Here is a 24,571-nt window from a genome sequence, read left to right on the forward strand (position 1 = left end):
ATTTTTCTTGGACGGTTCTAGAAAAACCTTTTGTACCGTCTCATGTCAGTGATATATCTCGTTTTTTGTTCCATAAAGAACAAAGATGGGTTTTTAAAATTCACAGTGACTTAGAAGGCCTAAACGATGGTATCCCTTGGGCTTCCTTGTGAGGTAAACTTTTTGCAGTTTTTGTTTTCACATTCTATGAACTGCTTAAACACATGCTCTTTAGCACAAATACTGCAATGACATGCATTTGCATGGCGTTTTTTTCAGCACACGGATCGACAGGGATAGTTCCATCGTTTCACACGACCCAGCACAGACAGTTGTGGTTATTAGTATTCATTACTATCATCTTTTTTTAACATACGGCATCTCGTACACGTTTTTTTCACACGCTTTTTTACACACATACTTGAAACGTGCATTCATACGAGATGCTCTAACTAATTGCCCTCGTCTTTAAAGAAACTTTAAAGAAGGTGTTATCCTGAACTAATTGTTTATGGGAGCTAGTCTGGGACTTTTACACACATACCAGCCTTTTGTGGATTTGTCATAGTTTCCCCCACTATCACGATCGATAAAGTTGTCACTTTTCAAAGAACTACCACTTCCTGGTGTGCTCACGTCATTTAGTGGTTTTTCAGCGTTACTACACTAGGATTGGTGACTCAGTTTCTACCAATGACGTCACAAGACGGTCATTGGCCGATCAATCTACACGTAATTTTACGTGCTCCGGGGTTGTTTAAATGACCACGATTTGAGTCTGCAGTTACCTCCCAAACGGCTCGGACATATCCCGAGGTACCGACGGAGAGGTAGGCAAACGACTTCTCTACAATGAGTTTTTGCATACAACTTGTCGCGCGTTCTGCTAAGAGGGGTGGTTAACTGATGCGTGCTTGAGTTTCTTTCGGCTCTTGCCCGCAGTCCACCAGATGGTCAGTTTAGAAATCATCCCCAGTACGGTTAGACCGCTGCAGAGTTTGCCGACACAGTACGCTTACACCGCTGTAGAGTTTGCCGATACAGTTCCACTTTGTCTACAGACACTTAGTTTTGCAGCAAATGGTGTAAGACTGAATATACGCCCAAATTGCGTTTGATTGTAGCATTCTATATCGTCTTTCTGCTTGGGGAGTTTTTAACAGGGTATTTGAACGGTGTCTTGTCTTTTTGGATCCTATATGCGATCCCTTAATCCCGTTGACTATTGGTATAATACTAAGTAGTCTCTCTCATCTCTAACCACAGCGTTACAATCCTTCCCTATATTTTACAGGGTGGGGCCTCCCTTAACCTGAGTCAGCACCGGGTGAGGTGAGGCTTACTCCTCGTGCTAATCAGGTAAGCACTTGGAAATATGCTATTGGTCTTGTCCAATATGCACTATTTTATTTTTGAGAGACAATGTTTATTTTTGCAATTGTGTTTTCTTTTCTTTGTTTTGCACAGATAATTCATATATACTGGTCGCACGAAGAGTCATACACCACAAAGGTTGTATTTTATACACTTACTTATTAATTTTTTCACATTTATTGTTGCAGTAGCAATACAAGTATATTATAAGGTCCTGAAGAAAGCCATTTGACCATGGGGTCAAGAAGGCTGAAACATGTCGACCGTATTGTCACACAGCCTATTTGTTGAAAGCTGTTTTTGCACCAATTTTTACTCAAAGGATTAGTAGGAATATCTTGAATAAAACGTCTTCTTTCCTCTAAATCCTTTTTTAACCTTCACGTTTCTGCACTGCACTTTTCAAATATCATTTCTGGTATATATATATTTCTTGACTAAGCCAGTGATCTTTGCTGTCTGCTTTTTTTCCCCTTCCCGGGTTACATTCAGGTGCGCAGGTTGACACCTACACCACACGGAACACCTCTTGTTGGAGAGGTTTATAGTGGTGGGAAGGTTGGATATCCAGTTGATGATACTGACCAATCACTGGTTGTTGATGGAAATCCTTTATAGTCAAACAGCACTTTAAAGTTTCTCTCCTACCTTTTGCAAGTTTTCTATTTGTCTCTCTTGAATGTGTAGACCATCAGACTTTTTTGATTTATTGATTCTTGTGCATGCCCCATGTTGGAAGAACACATGGACCATTTGTTTGTCACTTTTCAGCATCTGCAGGAGTGTGGCCTTAATCTCCACCGAGAAAAATGTGTGTTACTCGGGAAGGAGATTGCGTTTTTTGGTTACCGTTTCACCCAGCACAGAGTATCATGCGATCTGTCCAAGGTCCTTGACATCCAGATGGAGCCGGCTCCCACGACAGTGACCGGCATAAGGAGTTTCTTAGGCATGGTTACATACTGTGGACATTTCATTCAAAATCTGACAGGCCTCACTGCCCCCGCCCACTGAAAGAGCTAACGAAATCCAACGCCATATGGGACTGGGGGCCGGCCCTGCTGACACCACTCTAGTGTATTTCGATTCAGCCCGAGAGTCTGAATTGTCAGTGGACGCAAGCCGCACTAGCCTTGGCGCCGTACTGTCCCAGAAACATAAGGACGGAGAATGGTCTCCCATAGCCTACGCGAGTCGGGCTCTGACGGATACCGAGCAACGATACTCGCACATCGAAAAGGAAGCGATAGCCATTCACTGGGGCTGTCGCCATTTCCAACTATACCTTCATGGTCAGCCGTTTATAATCCACACGGACCACAAGCCGTTGATTCCACTTTTTATGGGCCGTTTCTCGAAGCCTCCGCCGAGGATTGAGAAGTGGATTTTGCAGTTACAGGAGTATCAGTTCCAGATGATCTATCACTCAGGTGCAGAACCCCACCGATTTTCTGTCCAGGCACGCTAGACCGGCCTCAGATGAGGATAAGTATGCGGCAGAGGAGGTGGAGGACTATGTCAGGCTCATGGTAGAGTGATCACGCCCACAGCCCATCTCCTTGGAGGAGATCGTGAGTGCACATCGGGAGACGAGTGCCTGCAGCTGGCCATCGCTGCTGTGACTTCGTGGAGATGGCACCTGCTGCTGGAGAAACTATCTTGTAGGACCGAGGACGCACGTACAGCCCTGAGTGCGTTACACAATATTTGTGTTGAATTAGCCGTGTCTCCAGAAGGCTGCCTCATGAGAGGATCTCGTCTAGTAATTCCGAGGACACTGCAGCAGCAGGTGGTTGATCTGGCGCATATCGCCCGTCAGGGGATTGTAAAGACTAAAGCTCGTCTGCGCTGCAAAGTGTGGTTTCCCAACCTCGACAATATTGTAGAGCAGACTGTTCGCCAGTGCCCTGTGTCAAGCGACTGGCCGAGCAGAACCTCCTGCTCAAATTATTACAGAAGAAATACCACCTCATCCCTGGCACAGAGCCAGTGCTGACTTTGGATGTCTCCCGGATGGAAGACACATGCCGGTTGTCATTGATGACTTCTCGAAGTACCCAGAAGTTGAAATCCTGAATTCAACAACGCCATGCAACACCATACCACAGCTGGAGAAGATAATGAACACACACGGCCTTCTTACAGAATGGTGTACAGATAATGGCCCTCTGTTTTCCAGCCCCGAAGTCTCAGAATACTTACTGTCTCTGGGTGTTCGGCATCGGAAAATCACTCCACGCTGGTCTCAAGCCAATGGGGAGGCGAATCGTTTTATGCGCACGCTAAACAAAGTTCTTCAGATTGCACTAGCCCATGGCCAGAACATGGAACGTGCGCTGAACACGTTCCTGAGAGAGTGTAGACTCACAACCCACTCAACAACTCAAGCAAGCCCGGTCTCTCTCTGTATTAACCGAGCAGTGAGTGACATCGTACCTCAAGTGGGGGAGCCGTCAAATCTACAGGAACGTGTTGTGGTGAAACTGAGGCAACGGCAGGTCAAGAACGATCATATGTCCAGGATACAGGGAGCTAAGACAAATCCTTTTTTTGTTGGAGATGCAGTTATGGTGAAGAACTGCTATCCATGGGGAAAATTCACGCTCCCTTTTGAGATAGACCTCTGGATAATCCAAGCTGGGAAAGGAACAATGTTCATGGCCCAGAGGGCAGGAGAGACCATCACAAGGAATGTATCTTGTTTTAAAGAGTACAGAAGTCCGAGCAGTCCAGGGACAGATACTCCCTCAAAAGTGACGGATGGGGGGGCAGAATCCGATGGTGTCTACACTTCTCCGAAACCCCTTGATGATGAGGTCTTCTTGCCAGGGACACTAGGCGTGGATTCTGCTGGAAATATTGTGACTGTACCCTGCACTGCATCTCAAGTTTTTCCCCAGGAAGTCCCTGATGACTGTCAGCATCCGCATGGGACCAGAGGAGATGACGACCAGGAGAGTGATCGTCGGCGCGGGACTGGGAGGTACCATCTTCAACCATGTCCTGCAGCATACTCCCGCCTGAAGGACTTTGTGTTGATCTGAAGTATCAACCAGTGTTTGTGGTATATGTTTCTCTCTCTCTCTCTTTTCTCACTCTTTTCCTTTCTTTCTTTTTCTTCTATTTGAAATATAGGTGGAATGTTATGTTTAGTGGGCTTCCCCACCATGAAAACATGAGGGGTGTGCCGCCGTTAGGACGCTCACCCAGTAAGAACGTGGTAGGTGCCTGAAAGGGGAGTGGCTGTCTTGTGACGTTAATAAAAGTGACCTGAACCCGGACCTTAGGATTCCAGTGACCACACTAGCAAACGAGAGTGTGTGAGTCAATTCATTGCAACGACCTGGCCAATTTATTGTGCCACCCCCCACCCCCAGCCATATTCAGTAGCTGTCCCCACATAACAGTGTCTTTGTTTATCTTGCCCTCCGTCTCCCCGGTTGTCGGTTTCCTTTCTTGCATATTTTGTATTTGTGGTACCTGTGTGGTGTTCTTTAGTGGAAAGAAAGGGTATATGTAGTATCTTGTTCCTGCAATTCGCATGGAACTCCGTTGATGTCACGCTGCCTGGAGCGATGACATCATAGGATTCCATGTCAGACGTTGGGGGTGTTTGTGCCTGACCGAAATGGGCAGGTACTATGTCAAACAAGCATTGGCATAGCCAATAGGTCTCGCCTTTGGGACCTTATAAGTATTTCATTATGCAGCACAATATCCTTGGTGCAACATCAACTGTTGCATGGCTAAACACTTATATTGTCCCAAAGGCGCGACCTATTGGCTATGCCAATGCTTGTTTGTTTTTGGGATTGCCACTATCTCTAGACATTTTGTGGGGCATACATCAACTGTTGCACGGCTAAACACTTATAATGTCCCAAAGGCGAGACCTATTGGCTATGCTAATGCTTGTTTGTTTTTGGGATTGCCACTATCTCTAGACATTTCGTGGGGCATACATCTGCTTGCTTTCTTTTGGGGGCTCACTCAGCTGGGGATGGTTGGGCCGAAGAGAAGTACAGCTTCCTCTACTAGATGATTTATTTCTTCTAGGCTGCTTGTAACTTTAATCCCTGATTTTTTAGGTTGCTTAGCTTTTTCCTGGGCTTGATCTGCAGCCTTCGCTTCCCCATAGTAGCTAGGCTACACACATTAATCCCATCCAAGTTTGGTGTAATTAATGCAAAATTATAACAGAAATTGAGGAAAAAGAATATAATCTTCTATGAAGTCCATAGAAAGGTACCGATCCGCCAAACACTTTACATAAAGCCAAACAAGAAATAATCTTCATTTGCGTCAGGAGAATACCTTTAAATGTTCCAAATTAAGAAAACCACGAGGGGAGGCCCAGTCCAGTCTCTTCCGGGTTTTGACGGGTGGGGACGGGCCCGTGGGGCTCTGGCTGCGATTTATAGCGCAGGTGATTAGGAGGCCTTCAGGGGATTGTGGGACACGTAGTTCCCAGCGGCTGCGGTCCTACAGCGGCTCACCCCCGAGTGTAGACAGCAGTTGAGCACCCCCTGGATCGATGAGACGGATAAAGGCGATGGCTGGCTTACGACAAGTCCTCCAAGCTGATGACCAAATGTTCCCCTATCAGCAGTTCCGTGGTCGCAGAAGTGAGCAATCAGGTGAGCTATCACTGGTGATCTTGGTCTTTAGCTAGGTAAAGAGGTCTGGAGACCCGTGGGTTCATTCTTTAGCTAGGTACAGAGGTCTGGAGACCCGTGGGTTCATTATTTAGCTAGGTAAAGAGGTCTGGAGACCCGTGGGTTAATTCTTTAGCTAGGTAGAGAGGTCTGGAGACCCGTGGATTCATTCAGGCACACTTACTTGACAAACTGCTTTCTCTGGGCAGCTCCACTCCCGGATCGAAACTTCTCTCCCTCTAATAAAAGAATCTGTTGATGCAGATAGGAGAGGAGTGGAGGGAATTGGGAAAGTGAGAGGGAGAGCGGAGATAGTATTTTTTCCGATAATAGGGGGAGAAGTAGAGTGTATGTGTGTTTGATTTTCTTAGCTCTGCTGGAAGAAGCATTGACTTTTATGGTGACATGGGCACAGTGTTAATTACATTAATTTTACACTCAGAGGAGCTATTTCTGTTCAAGACTGTGAAATCAGTGAGATAATACTGTGCGAGGCTACAAAAATAGGATCTGTGAAAAACAAAAGGGAAAGCTGCATCGTGCCAGTCTTTTACATTTGCATAAACAGTTTATATGCAACTGGACGATAAAACATGGTAAGTAACACCTTAATACTTTTAGAAGATTCACGGACCCCCAAGCATGCCAGCCGGTTCAGTACCAGGGACGCTGCTCATTCTTACTGCTACAACATGTGAGACTCGGTACAGGGGTATGAGACGCTACACGAATCCAAGTACAATACAATACAACTCAATACGATTGGAAAGGCAAAAAAGTGACGGCAATAAGTTCATGTATCACCTGTCAGGTTCAATGACTGTGCCGCGCATCAGCTCGTCTTCCAGAGGCATTGGTCTGGTAAGATACAGTTCGCTGACTCTGCCCCTGCTTGTGCTTATGAAGCATCGGCCTGTCTACGAGAAAGGCTCCTGATGAACGCAGGCCTCTCGGTGTCACACCGTGGGCCTGCAGAGCTCTAGCTGGATTGTCGGGCGGGCGGGCCTCGGGGGAGGCCTGTGAGCCTTGGATTGGCACTGAATCATAGAGAAGATAGTGTGTGTCTAATGAAGGGGAACAGATCCGCTCTCCCTGGAGGGAGCTTTGCTAACATAGCAAATGAGATGTGATATCTTTAGCTAAACGGCAGCAGGATGGTATGCCAATCTGAGAGGAGGAGGGGAAGAGGGGAGACGGGAGGGGGAAATTGAGGAAAAGATAAATGGTGTAAAAAGGATAAGGAAATACATAAAGGGAAAGACAGAAATGGGGATCAGCTGGCAAGAAAAATGGGAGGAGAGAGATGGGGGAAATGTTAGAGGTGGTAAGGAATGAGCAAAGTACTGTGGCAGAGAATATATGCAGAGAGAGGCAAGGATTTAGGTAGGTGGAAATATTGATGGGGTAATAGGGAGAGATGTAAGGAAGGCGAATGAGAGAGTGAATGGATAGAAATGGGCAAAAAGACAGATAAAACTCCCCCTCTCGCCAGCACTCTCTCCAGGTGGGGATACACCGGAAGGTGCGTACGGCAGAGATCTGATTGAAGCCTCTGTGTAGATGAGGTGATCCGGTAGGCCCCAGCGCTCTTTGTCTGACCTGCCAGTCATTTCCTTGTCACTAACGCGAGTGGTTTGAGGTCAACTCGGGTGGCTTCAAGACCTAAACAAATCACTGAATGCGTCGCGGCGGATTCCTCAGCACTGCGGCCAGGCCCTTCAGCACGTCTGGGAACAGTTCCAAACTCCGACGGAGGGGGGGGATAGCGAAAGCACGCCGCCATGCACACGTACGGACAAAAAAATGCGAGCACGTGTGCACATCTCTACGCTAATTAAAGTAAACAAAGATGGCGTCGGGTTGTCCACATGCGCGTGCATTTTTTTGTCCATACGCGTGCATGTTTAGCTTTGTGAATGGCGAGAGCAGCCATCTTTGTCAATCTGTATGCGCGTGCATTCAGCTTTGGCTGAATTGATCGCAAAAGGCTTTTGCATGGCGAGAGCAGCGCATGCGCTGCTTTTGCCAGGCGAGCCCTAAAAAGTCGAAGAGCTTTGTTACCTTTCAGCTTAGTCTTCTTTACGACCACACACATCCTTCCCTTTTCACCTTGATCCAAAATACAAACATTGCCTAGAGGATAATTAATAGGCACAAAACGTTATCTCTAAAACACATAAAAGATATTACAATTAGAATAACACATTGTATCTAAACATATAAGAACATAAAAGGATAAATGGAAAATGAACATTAAAATAATAAGGAATAAAACAATATAAGAATACAGAATAAAACAACACATCATCTTTTCTCCTGAATAGCATTCCAAACTACTAAACATTGAATCCCCACAACAAACTTTTCCAATACAACCTGATACCCAAGGTTCCATGCATGTCATGAATACGACACAACCTAATAGATTACGCCATAAAGCTTGCTCAACACCTATTAGATTCTGCAACAAGACGCACTAAATAAAGTAGGAGATAATGTTAGATTGTTAAGTCGTTGCTAAGTGGCCTTCCTCTAATATAAATTGCGCTACGCATGACACAGAAAGTACGGCGTGACGTCTTCGTCACGTGCTTTTACATCGTTGTGAACGGTCATTCCTCTAAAGGACCTGGCCCCTCCTCTCTTGAGGTGGATGCTTTCGTTTGGACACGGGTCCCGAAGGGTTGAACCCACCCCACGCTCTCCCCCCGGCCGCCGATTTGACCGATAGTCCGGGGGCCCAGGTAATAAAAATTAGTAGGGATTGAGCTAACCCTCTCCTAACGCTTTCGTTGTTTATTAACACAGTGTGGGACGTTCCATTTGTAAGGCGGGTGGAGTGTGAACCGTCACTGTCTCACGTAGCTACTTTTCATGCGCGGGGGAGGGTGACCTGAGTCTTTCTTATTAACGTACCGAAGACGTATACATCACCGTTTTGCTTTCTCCGTTGCCATTTATGACAGGCTTGCTTTACTCTCCGTTTGAGATATGACCCATAGTCTATTCCTGTCCTCTGTGTCTCTAAGTTTTCCCCTTTCTTTTAGACCTCGCTCCCCCTACCCAACCTTAAAGGATAGTGAAATTACCAGGTGGAGCAAATTAAAGTTGAGGGTGACGAACACATTTAAAAGTTTGGATCGTTTGGTTGTGAGGATCGCCCAGATTAAATCCATGCGGCCTTTGTGTAACCACCAAGAATGTAGAGGGCTAAACTCTCCAAGTGATGTTTAAGATTATGTTGTGTTCCATTTCACTTCATGATGTGGCTCGACGGATAATAATATCCCTACCAAAACATCTTTTGCATGGTGGATACAGGAAAGCAGTACTGGGTGTTTTGGGGCTAAGGTAGTGACGGGTACCTTTGGTGGGACTGGGCAAATACGCAAGGAAGGGTGCATGTCTACCGTGGACAAAGCAGTCGATGCAGAGAATGGTTTTACACGGCAGACGTGAATGTCTCGGGGTCATGGGAAGCTTTCCTGAGTGTATCTGGTTTTATCTCCGGAAATTTGGAATGCTGGGTCTATCCTTTCGCCTTGGGGACATGGTAGCGCATTTGACATATCTAGCGATACTTGTTACAAAGAATGATGGTAGTCGTTTTTACTTTGCTTGTGCACTAGAGAGGACTTGCAAAATTGCAGATCACGGTTTGTGCGTAGACCGATGTGGATAAGCAGATCACGGGTGGAGCGAAGACCGACGTGGGCACTGCTGGCTATTTTTGCCAATGTGGGCAATAAACTCAGCTGGGCACTTGCACACAATCCAAAGCAATGACATTTGTTCATTTTTCCCATTTACTCTTATATACGTAGATATCAGCTCACCAGGAGTAGGATCTCCCTGCTCCATGTCTCATTCTTCTGCCATTTATAACTCCTGCTGGATAATTCATCAGCAACGTAGCGAGACAGCGGAGCCGGAGTGAGCCGGATTGGGCGTGTGACTGGACTGGATTACGGTCAAGCACGCTGGGGGGGGCAGCTAATCCCAACAAAAGAACGCGGAGGGCAACCAAATTGCTCTTACCAAGGAAAGTGTAAACAATCAGAGGAAGAAGGAGTAGATGGAGGAGGACTCCTGATCTCGCCACTCCACACCAGCCCGCAAGTCCTGTCAAACATCAGGACAAAAGGTGCAGCAAATGTCTACTCCGAGCAAACTAAGCCACCAACCTAAAATATATACTAAGTTTTCGTTCATAAAAGACGCCTGTCCGGTCCAGTGCCTTAACAGCAATAATGCAAGCAACTTACTTGGGTACAACAGACGGGTCAACTGCAGCTGTTGAAAACTGCCCATGGAGAGTTGGCAGATGCTGGAGAAAATCTCGCAACTAGAAAAGCACTCGTAAGCACAGAAAAACCAACGAAGAAAACTACCAAACCAAGAGACATGGGATCCGGCGGAGCTTAAACAAAATGACACTCGGAACTGGAGCAAGAATGATGGCCTAGGACATGGCATGAGTCTTGCAGCGGCCACAAAAAGTGAAGGGAATGAAAGTACTAAAAATTGTAGCCCACTCAGGCTTACAAAGGAAGAAACTCTGGATAAAAGGCTCCTACACCGAAAGAACAAAGAGGGGCAGGAACCACAAGTATCCAACCAGCCCCCGAACAGTAGCACCACCCTAAGGGAAGACACAGTATGCCCAGGACTTCTCCCAACATGACCGGGCACAGCCGGAGAGGGAACCTGACCAAGAAACCCACACAATCTTATCCATGCTTGAGCCACCAGAGATCATCGTGGGCAATAAAGACCTCGAAAAATAATCAAACAATACGATAGTTGAAAAAACACAAAACGTACCTTAAACAATTATGCAATAACTGCTTGCCCACCAAAATTTTGAACCATTGCATGAACAACTTGTACAAAGCATTACTCAAGCCCAACTAAACATGCAGAGGTCACTTATATCAACATCTCAGGGCGTGGAACCAGAATCATCCTACCTCACACCTGAGGAATGGTAAGAATTGGTAGCTTCTTATTCCATGGCCCCCCAAAACGAACTACTAGGAAAAAATATTAGTTCCCCAAAACTCAACACCGATAAGGAAAAATTGCAGGCAAAAGAAGACATCTGGACCTCATTGCTGCACACAATGCAAATGTCCGTAAATGCCATCCAATATCAATCGGACAAGATGGATCTTCAACCTTCAGTTCTCAACTCACTCTCTATTTTCGTCGCCAACATCGACAAGTTGGCAGAGCTCAACAGCCTGGTCAGAAGGGCTCAAACGGAGACACAATTCACACAAGACAACTGCACCTGTACAACAATTGTGGACAAGCTGGCAACACTACCGACAGCAATGGACAATCTTCTCTTCGAAATAAGATAGACTGTAAAAAATAAATCAGTAAACTGATCCGCCAAGATGAGAAATGAAGACCAGCTGACAACAAAACCTATAACTCAGGCTACGGCTTAGGTAACACCAAAGCCGACGCAAGAAGAAAGGCAGCATGGAGAGGCCAAAGCCGACGCAAGAAGAAAGGCAGCATGGAGAGGCCGTGGAAACAAAAAAATTAGGACCAAACAACAACCCATTGAGTCTAGGAGCCCAAGCACCATTAAAAAGTAACCCAGCACCATCTAGAAAATCCCCGCAAAAAATGGTCGGGTGGGGGGGAAGCAACCGTCCTACCAAACAGCGGAGAAAGCAGAGGAGGAAGGGGCGAAATCAAAAGACAACACATCCCACGCTATTTATCAGGGGAATGACTAATAGCGCTGGAAATGAGTCAATGGAACATCCACAAGATACGTCCGCCCCAGATGAGCGATGCAATAGACTCGGAAGGAGACACAAGAGAAAGGCCGATCCGGGAAGAGAGGGAGAAACTGAAGGAAGTACCTCTCAACAAATTATGCATCAACGGCACTGCTCTTAAAAATGAATCGGGGGGGGGGGGAAATACAGGGATGACTCAAAAGAGGAATAACAATTCTTACTGGCATAGAGACGGCCCGGGTAAAGGAAGCGTGGACCCAGGGTCGGGCAACATTGACGGTAGAACCCACAACCCCCAAACAGACCAGTCCAACAGAACGGGCCTACCAGCACTTCCACAATTGTGTTCCACCTGGAGTACAAATCAAAGGGAAACATCATACGTCTATTAAGCTCCATCAACAGCCTGAAGAATCTAAAAACCAAGGACTTGGGAGTCAGTCGAATTCGTTGAATCAACGGAGCAACCAGGGATGGAATAAAAATAAAAAAAAGTCTGGGCCACATCAGAACTAGCTGAGAAAGTGCTTAAAAACCAATCTAAATTCAATACCTGGGGTGTTGAGCTACGACCTTTTACTAAACCTAGATATCCGAACCCCCTAATAATTGACAGAGAAAATCGAAAAGACCCTGGTCAGGTCTACTCTAGCACATGATCATTCTCTGCGCTGCGAGGGGCTCACAGCAAAACCCCAGAGAATATAGAACCCAGAGAACAGCTGAACCATAGATCAAATACAACTAAACGCACAGTCCACCAAGAGTGGCGTTGGCTTTCCAGGACCATCAACACCAAAACTGAAAATCTGTGACCTACCGAGCCAATTGCAGTGAAAACTCTCAAACTCTGCTCTTGGAACATTAATGGTTTAGGAGACAAGCTTATGGATCCGTAACTGCAAACTTACTTACAAAAATTCGACATCATCACACTCCAAGAAACTTGGTCTGACTCATCGACAGCACTCCAGGGATATAACCTGCACTTCCTACCAGCCACAAAGAGCGCACATTTTGGCCACAGTAAGGGTGGCCTTGTTACACCCAGCTCTATAAGGACCATCTATGTAGTAAAGTCATTGGCATATAAGTTAGCTCCCCCAAGCGCAATGCAAGCTCTACGAATCACCTCCCAGGAGTTGGAAAAAAAATGAGCACCTAATACTGATAAATCTCTACTTGCACCCACGTGACAAAACTAGAGGAAGCAAACAGCTGAAGGAAGAGCTAGTAAAAATACTAAGGGATAAGAAAACAAACAGCCTGATTATCAGTGGGGACTTCAATTTAAACATGCTCGATAACTCAGCAGAAGATATCCACCTTGAGGAGGACCCATTGCATGGAAAATAAAAACCATAAGACAGTACCTCAGGTGGAAGACACACGAAAACGGCGCAGAAGCTTCTAGCAACACTAGAACAGCTGGGCTTTCGTGCACTTAATGGAAGATTACCAGAAGACAGTCCAAAGGCAGTAACATTCCACAATGCAGTGGCAAGCACAACAATAGATTTGACATTCTTCTCTCGCTGCATGTTCCCAAAGGTAAGGGACTACCGCATTGGATCATGAGACTACAGCGACCACTTGCCCCAGGAAAGTACGGTAGATACACCGCTAGTATCTGACCCATTGCCAGCAAAAGCATACTGCCTAGAATACACCTCCAATGACAAAAGGGTCAAATGCAGAACAGATGACCCAAAAAGCCTACTCTCTCTCGCAAAGCAGTTACTCGAAGAAGTGCAAGCAGCAGAGTCCGACATAATTGAATGCTGGGAGGCGTTCACAAAAACACTACGACATAGCTCTGGAACCAAAAAGGGGAATCTCCGAAATAAAGGAATGGCCCATGCGCCAAATCAATGCTTACACCCGAACATCAGAAATAATGCTCAACTAAAAAAGTTAAAAGCCACGATAAATTGAGTGCTTCAGAGAGTGAGGAAAGATCCTGCGGCCCTGAAAGAACTGAGGCAGTTAAAAGCCACCCGCAGGAAATTAACCTGGCGTCTTAGAAAAGAAGCAGACGAGACACTTTAGGCTAAACTTCTACATGACATTAAAAACAACAGTAGTGCACAAGTTTGGCAGAAGATTAACAATCTGACCAATCCATGGTGCCGGGGTATAGAATCACACGTTACAGAGGAGGCCTGGGTAACCTTCCTTGAATCACACTTGAACAAAGATCGAGAAACTCTAACTTGTACAAACAACCTCTCGCTTGACTCAAAAGCTTGCCCATTTCGAACCGTCCCTAACTCTGTAACGGAACAGGACATCTTAATCACGAACGCACAAATTTGCAAAAGAATCGCTAAGGGCAGACGCGAGGGTGCTCCAGGCCCAAACGGGGGATCCCTCCTATATTGTTTAAACAAGAGCAGGAATTTTGGGCCTCCGTATTCAAGCAGATCTTTGAAAACATCCTGCAAACATCAATAATTCCATCATCTTGGAGGGGCACGATTATTTCACCCATATACAAAAAAGGAAACGTGAGCGACCCCAAAAAGCTACCGCCTAGTAGCTTTACTGGACAACAAGGCCAAATATTATGCAGGTTTATTACTTCAAGAACTTACGACCTGGGCTACAGAAATTACAGTAATTCCACTTAACCAATCAGGCTTCTGTTAGAATATAGGGACCACTACTAACATGTTAGCTCTCTTACTAATGATTGAAGCTGCGCTTGAATCCAAACAGCCATTACACCTGTGTTTTATTGACTATAGTTCAGCATTCGAATATTCCATCGCTACTCTTAAATCAACTAATTGTTTTGAATAGTGATACCTGGGTGCAAGTAAAACTGGGTGTAGGAGATTATTTAACAAAGATTTCAACACGCTCAGGGGTAAATCCTCTCACCAACACTTTTTAATCTTTTAATGGCAGAGTTATCAGTCTCTCTGAATGAATGCAACTCGCACGCTCCTAAGTTAGGGGTTTTCCAGCTATCTAACTGCAGACGACCTGGTGCCCATCAGCCAGACCACCGTAGGCCTACAGCGCCTGCTCGACATCACCTCTCGATACTCGGAAACTATCAAACTCAGTATCAACAAAGAAAAAAATAAAGTTATTAGTGTGAACATTCGTAAAACAAAAACAACAAATAACTGGTACCTGGCAACACGCAAGCTGGAGACCGTACAAGAATATAAATATCTGGGGGTTATCATCGATAACAAAGGCAATTACAGACCCCAAGGTGAGTCCATAAAAAACAAGCATTGGCATAGCCAATAGGTCTTGCTTTTGGGACCTTATAAGTATTAAGTTATGCAGCACAATATCCTTGGTGCAACAACATTACCTGTTGCATGGTTAAACACTTGTAAGGTCCCAAAGGTGAGACCTGTTGGCTATGCCAATGCTTGACACACTGCTGACACCTGAGCAAACGGAGAGCCCACGGACACCCTGATGACATGCAAGCACGCAGGGAGCCCAGGGATACTCTACTGACACCCAAGCAAGCAGGGAGCCCACAGACACACTGAAGACACCCAAGCTCACAGAAAGCCCACTGGCACATTGCTGATAGCCAAGCACACAGGGGGCCCAACAAGCTGCTGACACCCAAATAAGCAGGGAGCCCTTTACTCTGCTGTATCAAAGCAGATCAAACACAGGTCTTTGCAGGAAGTGCTTGTGTGTTGGTAACGAAAGGTTAAAATGGGTACAGTGCAGAGAGCTGTGGGACACGCGTCTTGATGATAGCTCAAGCGAGTCTCCTACAGAAAGGTGGGGTGTGGGTTGCTAGGGTGTATACCAGGGCCTTGCAACCGACAGAGGGCCCAGACGAGGATAGAAGAAGTAGAAAACGATGACATCTGAGCATGGAGGGTGTTACACCGAAGCCCGTATTCTTCGATAACGCACGTATTGCATATTTAATGTGCCACGTCCATAAAAAGTAAAGGAACTCTCAGAGAATAGTCGTTGCTACCAGGAATGGAATACTTTAAGGCACATGCAGTTTTATAGATATTAAAGCGTCTAACAAATAGTGGGCGCTATATAATACAGTACCTCAAACCTGTGTCTGCTGGGGGTTAATATTACTAAGACCCTGGTGGTCCCAAAAGCGAGACCTATTGTCTATGCAAAGCGGCCGCGAAAGTGATCACGAGCAAACATTAAAGCGGCTGTGAGGCCGCGAAAGTGAAAGTAATCGCGGTAAAGCGCGGCGCACATGCACTGTAGCTCTAGGCTGGCCTGGTAGCACTTTTTGGAGTCCTCTCAATAAGTCTCGATAGACCAGCGCATGCGCTGGGTCAGGCGAGACCTAAACAACTACGGTGATAGGAAGCAACAGAGCACAAGTAACAAGAGTGGAAGCCCACTTAGCATGATTTATGAACATTTATGAAAGGTAAGACAGGAACGCACAGAGCAGTTGACGTTGGATCGCTTGTGGGGTTAATTCGTTGTCGCGTAAGCACACAGCGGCAGCAGTGATGGAGTGTATAAGGGAGAAACAGCGAGTGGGTTGAGGCAAACTGAGGGAAAAGTTAATAAGAGAGCCTGGCAGGGAGTCTAACGAGCATGCAGGATGGAGCTGCGACAAATACCTTGGGCAAAGAAGTGCACCAGAGTTAACGAAGTGGGACAGAGATGCCAACGACCACATAGAATGGAGTAGAGTGATGGTAAAATCTGGCATGGGTGTCGGGTGAGCAAGCAGCATGGATCAGACACAGCTGAGTGGGACAGAAGTCTGTATGAGAATGGGCCCGGTAGAGGCACATGATGCCGAGAAATGAGCAGGGTAGTTAGACAAAATACGTGCAGGGCAATGAGTGGATGGGGGAGGGGCGACGTGAAGAGGGGATGGGGGTGATAAAAGAAAGGAAGGAACGTAACTGAAGAAAGACGACCGAAAGAGGAGAGGTGCATAGGCCAGTCGCTAGATTTTATAGGTCTTCAGAAAGTGGACCTCGAGTAGTTGCGTGATCCCTGTTTGATGTATGGAAGAGTGCTTTTTGTTCCCCAGAGGCAGTTATTGGGGGCACGCACTGCTTACTTGCACTCCGAAAGTGATGCCTTGCCTGCGCTATCCAATTAGGAAGTAGAAAAGAACAAGAGGACGCCATGCAAGTTGTGTATGAAAGCGAAAGTGATCGGATGCACTCTGTGTCAATCATGCGAGTGGTGCGCGCGCAGCAGTGATCGCGCTGGAAGGGAGGCAGATTGCGGCTGCGCACGCTCACGTGAACGCAGGCGCTAGGCAGGCTGTGGCAGCACTTTGTAAACCCGTATACTAAATGTCTCTCCGTGCAGTGCATGTGCTGGCTCAAGCGAGACCTAAAAAAGAGGAATAATGACAGCAGCGGCAATAAGGAACTTAAACAAGACCTCGGGCCTAACCAGGGTGCTACACGCAAAACTAATACCATTCATCACCTATGGTAGCCCAGCTATGAGAGGAAGGGACGCCGAAACACTAGATGGCACGATAGCAAGAGCGCTGCGAATGATCTACGGCTTACCGGGATACACATCCCCCGCACAAATGAGGCTTGAATTTGGGTTACAAAGAGAAGAGCTGGCACGTAAAGGTGCATTCATCAAAAGCTGGCATAAAGTCAGAAGAGGAGAACCGGAACCGCTAAATGCCTTTCTGTGGAAAGAACAACAAGCCAAAGAGGCCTGCCCCGCCAGATGCTGCCTGGATGCTGCTCTTGACCAACTGGGGTCACAACACCTTTGGGAACAATCGGGGACTTGCGCAAGTTTAAAAAAAAAACAGTAAATAACATAGTCAAGAAAGTATCCCTTATGCAAGATAAAGCCTCCCTGACAGAACAGGCACACGGCTGGCTTACCTTACAGTCCTACACCAAAGCTGCGCCTCAAGCATATCGCCACACTAGCTTCACTAAAATTACGAAAGAGAAGTTCCTGAGATTCCGCCTAGGATTACTGCTCTCTGCACACCACTTGCCGCCGTGGCTACGTCCTCCTAAGCCAGCAACCTGTTGACTCTGTGGGAATGGTGAGGAGGACTTAGTGCACCTCATCACGATCTGCCAGGAGTTAATACGGGAGCGCTGCTCCCGCCCGAGACCACTTTTTAATAAATATACGGCCCTGCAGGCAAGCAGTGCTGGCAAGCTTCTCCGGCCATGATGTTCAACTGAGCTGTCGCCTGGTAAAATTTCTAATAGCTACGGAATTCAACATTAAACAAGCATTGGCATAGCCAATAGGTCTCGCCTTTGGGACCTTATAAGTGTTTAGCCATGCAACCGTTGCATAACTAAAAACTTATAAGGTCCCAAAAGCGAGACCTATTGGCTATGCCAAGCGGCCGCGAAAGTGATCGGATCGCGATCAAACATCAAAGCGGCTGTGCGACCGCGAAAGTGAAAGTAATCGCGGTCAAGCGGGGGCGCCCGTGCACATGCATTGTAGCTCTAGGCTGGCCTGGCAGCACTTTTTGGAGCCCTCTCAAAAAGTCTCGCCAGACCAGCGCATGCGCTGGGTCAGGCGGGACCTAAAAACTATCTAATGGCCTAGTAGGTGACACGGTTCCAGAAGTAGTGAGGAATGCATTACCGTGATCATCGAGATAGACAATGTCTGCATCTTCACGTCACCAAGAACTCTAGCGCTGGCAATCGTAACACCAAACAACCCGGAATGGCCACGGGGAGAGCTTTTCTGCATTCCCCCTCTGAAGCATGACCTTAAGCCGCGGAATATCAGCAACAAACTTTCAATCCAGTTATTTGGTCTTCATTGTTTTTCAGATACCACCTCCATTTTGTATAATCAGTTTTTTGGTTCCTTTTAATGGTTTTTATACGAATGCATTTGTGTTACTGTATAACGCAGGTCTTAACTAACTTTGAATTGAAACGTAGAAGAAGATAGTGTAAGATCCCTTGGCAGGTCATTACTGGCCGTCCTGCACCCGGTCATCACGTCGTTCTCGCACTCGGTGTACCTCCCCCCTGCACGCCATGACATTCGCTGCTCATAGCCATACTTCTGCTAAGCACTTGACCAAATAGGGTAATTAGCCCGGCTTTTCCGCTAATTACACGCCTATAATAGTCGCCAGCCTTCTATATTATTTTTTGCGCGAACTCTAGTACTGGCAAACTTTTGCACATCCCGCACTTCGTTGTTCCATTTGAAGTATGAATTTTAAAATCAGTTGTCTGAACTAAATTGCTTTTTAGAAACCGTTGCCATTTTGCACATTCAGCTCCCTCCAGCTTTCTAAGGGTCACAAACGAATGTGTGAGCGTTATTCCAGTTCATAGGCTTTAATATCAAAGAAGAATGCTCAATGACCCTCGCCTGGTTTTTCCTGACTGCCCTGCTCTTGGCCATGGAGTCATTCTTGCACTCTCCACGACATACCCCTGCACATGTTGCTCGCTGGTCGGAAACACTCTGCTGCTAAGTATGCACTTAATGAGGTTAATCAGGTTTGTCTAGCTGCTAATATCATGCCAATAAATTTCCAGTTTGCATTTTATTTATTCATGATGGTTTTAGGGGGCCATGTTTTATGTCAACCCGTATTTTAAAGATTTTTGCTTCCATTTTTTTGTAACCGTGGTTTTTACCTGGATTCAAACTGTCACCACGAAAATGTATTATGAGATGTACGTTTGTAATGGTTTTAATGAACTGTCCAATAAAAATGTACTTACCTACATTTATCCCATCCACTGAACTTTGCATGGATCACACTGCAAAACACCTCTTTCTCAAGGAGAAAATGCAACAACACAAGCAACTCCAAACATGCATATAGAACCACAAGAAGGCCTAAACATTTTAAGTAAAAAAAAGAACTCTGACAGCACTCGCAGACGCATCGTTGTACTCTCATATGCACGCTCATTGCAAAAGCTGTTCTCTGGCTTTCAACTCTTGTCACAATACGTGTGCGTTAGGGTGCAACATTATATAGGATTGCACTTTTCAAGACCTGCATAGTAACACTAGTGCACACTACTCAACCTGTTAACACCCGGTAACATGACCCGTAAAGCAATAACTAAACATATCTATGCTTTTCTCTGCCTGCCAAGTAAATAAATGGAAAATGTATGCATAATAAAGCATGGTATAATCCAACCCCCTTCAAGTATTTAGCTAAACGAGGAGAAGTGTACTATTAACCTGGGAACCAAAATATGCTGATGAGTAAGATAAGTGACTGTATAGTGCATGTTGCACCTCTTTGCGAATGAAGGCTACGTTGCCAAACCATATGTAGTGAACGTAAGGAAGAGCCTGGAAGGTTCTCTGCCACCTTTTGGGTATGTGGTGGCACCTGTTATGCTCTTCAACACTATCGTGAATTATAGAAAATTGCTGGAATAAGAGATAAAACGTTCACGTTGTCCCCACATTCATGGCTCAACAGTTGATTTCAGCTCAAGAATACTAAACATTGCCATAGTACCCTACAAATGTAGAAACCCCTTACATGTGTATCTTTCCACTGCTGCTTATGCCATGTACTCCAATGTAGCGCAGGCTCCTCAGCAGGAATTTTCCTCTTTGCAAAACATCATAGTGCAGGAACTATACCCGAACTCTTTCTCTCTTTAACTGCGATCAGCAGCCTCTTGTGTGTTGGTCCAAAGTGACAAGTTTTTGTAAACCTTGACTTTTATTATTATTATTGGGTAGTCTCAGCCAGGCTGAGACTGCTATGAATAACATGGTTATAGTTCCATGGGACATATTGACTATTCCTTTGTTCAGCAGTTGACAGGATTGTATTTGTGCCTGGTTTTGATGGTTGTGTGATAAATGTCTCTGATGAATAAAGCTCAACAGAGGACTGTGAAGAATGTGTCATCGAGTTATTTTACCACATTTTTGGCAACGATTTAGCCAGGTGCTAGGATGAGGCAGTCTATCACCCTGATGAACCTGCGGTGCCAAGCCTCCTAGGAGTAACCGTCAAGCGGCATTTAGTAGACGATTGACACACTGTCAAATGAGTAACTTTCCTGCGAGGTATTGCCGTGTGAGTCTTTCGTCTGGAAGGTATGTGACTTTAAAATTAATACAGCGCAACAGGCTCGTTAGAAGTGGGGCACATCGACAAAGCTGGTATTATTAGCCTTCCATTCCTTTAATTGGCTGAGAGAAACTGTTATTTTACAAACATGAAGTGCATTTAGCAAGCACGACTTCAATATGGGGTCATGCCGCACCAGCCACAGGACTTGTGCGGCAAGTGTCTACACAGCGTGTGCAGTCTAAGCATTGGTTCTTACTGTGTGCACTGCTATGTGGTTGGCGACTTCAATGCTGTCTTCAGCTCTGGCTTTAGACGAGCTTTCAGGAAGTGGACGAAGCAAGGCAAGCCTCCGTGGAGGTTGCGTATGGCATTCCTGACAGGACCACAGCACGTTCCCAGCAGAGGTGATGTGCATACCTTAAGCTTTGAGGCAGTACTTGCATATAAAACAGACAGTGTGGGTGGGGGGGTGGGGCCAAGATGGCAGCAGAGTAGCACCATCATTCAGGGGCTCCGCTCGCCGAGGCTGATAAAGTGCATCCATTTGCAGCCTTGAGACCTGTAGCTAGTAGGATTGCGATCTCAGGACGACCGGAATTTGAGCAGACCCTGCATACCTGATGAGAAGTGCGGAGTCCGGTGCTGAGCGGCCACCGCATCTCCAAGAGCTCAGTGGCGGCGGTAACGTGGAGGGCGCGTCGAAGCTCCCGTTGGAGGGGGAAGGGCGCTGTGCCTGCGCTTTTGGCAGCTGAGACCGACTGCGGAGCTGCTGGGAAGCCCAGCCGGCAGGACGCATCGGTGAGGTGGTGAGGCCTGTGGGCAGCCCCGGAGGTGAGAGTGCGGCCTGGGCGGCGCGGCAGCCCCAATGTATCTATTGGGGTGGCGGCGCTCTCGGACCACTCCACGGTCGCCTTGACGTTGCTTCTCCCTGGGGGCCCCTCACGGCAGAGTTTGTGGCGCTTAGACCGCAAATTGCTCACATACGACGCTAATATTATTGGGGTGCTATGAAAAGCTACCTGGAAGTGAACAACGTAGGCTCGGTGGGGGTCAACATGCTTTGGGACGCCCTGAGGGCTTTCCTCCGGACACTGTATTGCCACTGTGGCGGGCCTCAATAAGGACCATAAGGCCAAGAGGGGGCAATTGGAGGACCAAATTAGGGAGCTAGAGGGGGTGGGAGGGTTCATTGCCGTTCGGGGGCGGTCCAAACCCGGCGCCTACTTACTCAGGCGAGGAAGCAACTGCAGGCGTTAGATCTCGACCGTGCCGAATACGCCTTGCTCTACACTAAGCAGTGCTACTACGAAGGAGGGAACAAGGCGGGGAGACTCCTGGCACACGCTCTGCGGGCTGAGAGCGCGACAAGTCGGGGAGCGGAACTCACGAACGAATGGGGATGAGACCCTCCGTGCTGATGGGGACATAGCGTCTGAATTTGAGGCCTTCTATAAGGCTCTCTATTCTGCCGAGAGTCTGGACCTTACTGTGGCTGAGGAGTATGCGCAAGCGGCGCCAGTGACCCCCTTGTGGACTCTGTTGCGGCCAGTCTGGACGCGGTCATCAGCTCTGATGAAGTTCTGCGGGCCATCCAGGGACTTTCGGTTGGTAAGTCTCTGGGCGAGGATGGCTTCCCGGTCGACTTTTATAAAACTTTTGCGTTGGACCTCTCTTCCCCCCCCCTCCTCTTGGCATGGCTGTTTAACACCTTTAGCACTTCTGGGAAACTTACCCCATCTGTCCATGGCAGAGGTTGTGGTCATTCCCAAACCGGGAAAGGATCCCCGAGAGTGTGCCTCATATCGCCCTATTTCTCTGCGCAACGCGGACCTGAAGATCTTCACCAGTATTTTGGCCTCCCGACTCGCTCGCCACATGCAAGGCCTGGTGGACCCAGACCAATCTGGTTTTATCCTGGATCGCAATTGCGGGGATGGGACGCAACGACTATGCCAGTTACTGGATAAGACGCAACGGACCCAGATTTCTACGATACTACTCTCGGTGGAGACCGAAAAGGCATTTGACCGGGTCCATTGGACTTACCTGCAACCGGTCCCCTGCAGATTTGGGCTCGGGGAGAGATTCCGGAAATGGGTGAACTGCGTGTATCACGGTCCACAGGCCCGCATTCGGGTCAATGGGGTGGTCTCTTGTCCCTTCCAGGTTGGACGCGGCACGAGGCAGGGGTGTCTCCTTTCCCCCCTCCTCTTCGCGCTCTATTTGAAGCGATTTGCCGAAAGGGTCCGCCAACTCCCTATGATCACTAGGATCCGGATGGGAGATAGAGAGCACAAGATCTCGCTGTACGCTGACAACGTGCTCCTTTTTTTAACCCCCCCCCCGTTGCTATCTCTTCTCCCTTTGCTGGCGAAGGTTGATGTCTTTAGTGCGGCGTCGGGATTTAAAATCAACTTGAAAAAGACTACTTCTTTGAGCCTCACGCTGCCAGCGTGGACCGACACCAACTATCACTGTTCTTTCTATTCTCTTGGCCTTCTAGCGATATCACCTACTTGGGGCTCAGGGGTTTTTTCAACCACCGCAAAGACTGCCCAGGTGAACTACTCGGAGGCACTGGCCAAAGTCCGCCACAAGCTGAACAGTTGGTAGAACCATGCCCTTTCATGGCTAGGCAAGATAGCGGCTGTCAAAATGATGATTCTACCCCGTCTGCTTTACATTATGCAGACGCTCCCCTATGTCCACCACCCACGACACTGGCTCAAATGCAGCAACTCATCAACCGCTTCATTTGGGGGGGAAAGAAACCGCGCCTGGCTCGTCACCTCACGTACTTGAGGCAGGACGAAGGGGGCCACGGTGTCCCACATCTTGGGCGCTACTATGAGGCAGCGCATCTGCGCTGGATGATAGAATGGTACCAACTAGAGTCGGAAAAACATTGGTGCTTCATGGATAGGCGTGTGGCAGGGATACACCTCTGGAAGGTCCCCTGGGCGTGTCCATCTCCCCGGTCCTGCGCGCCACTATGAAGGTGTGGGACAGAGTCCAGGAGAGGTGTCAGCTGTCCTCGGCTATGTCTCCCTTGACTCCTTTCATTGGGAACCTGGACTTCCCCCCCCCCCCCCCCCCCCCCTCAATCCCCCCGGCTCTCGTAGGGAATGCCTATTTGACGGGGCAAGAAGCACACTGTAAAAGTATAGGGGATCTTTTTGATGAATGGGGTATCCTGGAGTTTCCCCAGGTAGTAACTCACTATGGGATCCCCAAGGAAGCCTATTGGCAGTATCTGGCGTTGCGCCATTTGGTCACACAGCCCCAGGTCCGCCTACATGCCGGTTGGCTCCTTACAAAATTTGAGCTCTGGTACATTACCCGCACCTCAAAAAAACGCCTTCTGTCGGATATCTATGGTTTTCTCATCAAGGCAAAGATTCTGGATAAATCCCCAGCGCAGAGTAGGTGGGAATCGGAGCTGGTTCAGGAGTTCTCACCCAAAGAGTGGGCGGACATTAGTCACAGGGCCCGGGCATCATCGTGCAGTACATCGGGGGAAGGAAATGCTCCTCAAAATTGCGCACTATTTGTATTACACACCGGCGCGTGTCGCCAAGTGGAAGCCTCGCAGCAGCGATCTCTGTTGGCGACTGAGTTATGACGAATTCAAGAAAAGTCAGGACGATGCCACTATGTCTTCAAGGGAAGAGGTGCATGAAGCAAGGGTTTCTGTACAAAAGGAAAGAGATGTGAGACTGAAAAGGACTCCTAGCTATTTGAAGGATTGTGTGGGTAATTTTTGTCAGAAAATGGTGTTCAAGGAA

The 24,571-nt window shown here is 47.3% G+C and overlaps 1 protein-coding gene across 4 annotated transcripts in view; it reads left to right on the forward strand.

Annotated features, from left to right (window-relative positions):
* Positions 1-8,614: 8,614 nt before the first annotated feature.
* Positions 8,615-24,571, forward strand: part of NKTR (natural killer cell triggering receptor) — a 376,878-nt gene continuing 360,921 nt past the window's right edge. For all 4 annotated transcript variants that reach the window (XM_085628781.1, XM_085628782.1, XM_085628783.1 and 1 more), the window contains exon 1: positions 8,615-8,752. The gene's annotated coding sequence lies outside the window, so the exon portion shown is untranslated. The remainder of the gene's footprint in view (positions 8,753-24,571) is intronic.

Source organism: Triturus cristatus, chromosome 10 (genome assembly GCF_964204655.1).
Source record: "Triturus cristatus chromosome 10, aTriCri1.1, whole genome shotgun sequence".
Classification (NCBI taxonomy): Eukaryota; Metazoa; Chordata; class Amphibia; order Caudata; family Salamandridae; genus Triturus; species Triturus cristatus.